Here is a 1,870-nt window from a genome sequence, read left to right on the forward strand (position 1 = left end):
CTTTCCTATGTGTGCCCCAAATACATCTTATCTTGTGGCACAAGATAAGATTATTTCTAGTCCTATTTCATTATTCAATTCTGTTTCTTAGATTCGTTTAGTTAACGCATCCTTAGACTATATATCTTGAAAAAATTAGATGATTGACTGGAACTACTGAATATTCTCTATGCCCAAAGCAGTGGCATACCCACTGGATAATATTACTGATACTGTCTTCTTTAACAAATGTACAGGTTATTTTCACTTTTCAGGGAATTTTCATGAACATAAAATATTTATAGAGGACAGATAATGTTTAAATGACACCATTAAATAATTAAAAATGCAAAGATCTCTACTGGGAACTACCACATTAAGGCTGAGAATACACTCTCATTACCTGCCTTCAATTTCTGAGAGTGTGAAATAAAAGAATTTCTGACTAATTTCTCTATGCTATTATTAAGGGAGTAGAACTCTATCTTTAGGGAGTTTTAAACATCACCTCATATTTTAGTGGCATTATTATTAATAAATTTAACTGCTTAAAAATTAAGTACAGTATGTAATCAATAAAGAATGTAGCAAATGTTAGCATTTGTTTTGTTCAGAAAAAGCTTTTTGAACAGCAAAATGATGAGTTTGATCTTAACTAAAATTCTTGCTGGATACATAATCTATTTCCTTCAAACTAATATAGAATGGGTTTTTGGATACATATTTTGTGGGTGTCATGAAAACAGAAATGAAAATGAAAAGATAAGATTTTGAGCACTTGCAAGTCTATGGGGTAAACACAACTCTATTTTACTGGTTATGTTAGAAACTAAAGCTAGAACTGATTAAATAAATTGACTAAGGTCATCCAATAATAGCAAATGACAATGAGAGCTTTCTAAACTCAGGTCTAAACATGAACCTTGCTATCATGTCTTAAAATGATGGTATCATGCTCTGCTTCCTCAAGGAGCTCTATAATTTAAGAGTGGAATTCCCAAATGAGTTTAGTATTATTGTTTATTCTCCTCAAACTGTTGCCGGACATATTCTAACCATTTGTTGAGTAGGTGTGTCAACTTGTCATTTCTATACACTTTTAGTATAAATTATTCATTTTTTGCAACAGAAAAAAATGTTATGAAAGTCATAATACGGAATTGTAAATAGGACAAGTGAAATAAATGTTTATTGAAAAATTGAGGCAACTTGGACAATATAAAAAATATAAATTATTCCTTTTCAAGTTAAATTATGAAGCCAGGTGTGGTGGCACATGCTTGTAATCTCCACGCTTTGGAGGCAGAGACAGGAGGGTCACGCAGGTTCGAAGTCAGCGTGCTGGAGTAAGAGACCCTGTTTCAAAATATAAAATAGGTCTGGGAGTGTAGCCCGGAGGTAGAAGGGCTTCCAGGAACCCCAGTACCACCAATAAAGAAAGAAAGAAAGAAAGAAAGAAAGAAAGAAAGAAAGAAAGAAAGAAAGAAAGAAAGAAAGTTAAACTATGAGTGACACTTTCTAAAGTATAATTATTAAGTGAATAACTGAAAAATTTTATTGTTCACCAGAAAATACTTTAAGCATAGTAGGTATGGACTTACAATATATTCACCCAACCATGATGCAAGGAGCTACATCTTCATTCACTGCCTTTCTTTCTTGCTTATGGACATCTTGGGATCTGTGTGACTTATTTCTACCCTTCAAGCTGTCCCTCAATATTTCTGGTTGTCTTCCACATCAACAAATGTAGCAGCTTGCTCCTTACTGAAGTAATCATTATTGGAAACCTCCTTTTTGAGAGTTTGGTCTCTCTAATATACCCTGATTATTAATCATCTGAGGATCTCTCTAAATTGCTAAGGCTGATCTCAAACCTACAGTCCTCCTG

Source organism: Muscardinus avellanarius (genome assembly GCF_963383645.1).
Source record: "Muscardinus avellanarius genome assembly, chromosome: 1".
Classification (NCBI taxonomy): domain Eukaryota; kingdom Metazoa; phylum Chordata; class Mammalia; order Rodentia; family Gliridae; genus Muscardinus; species Muscardinus avellanarius.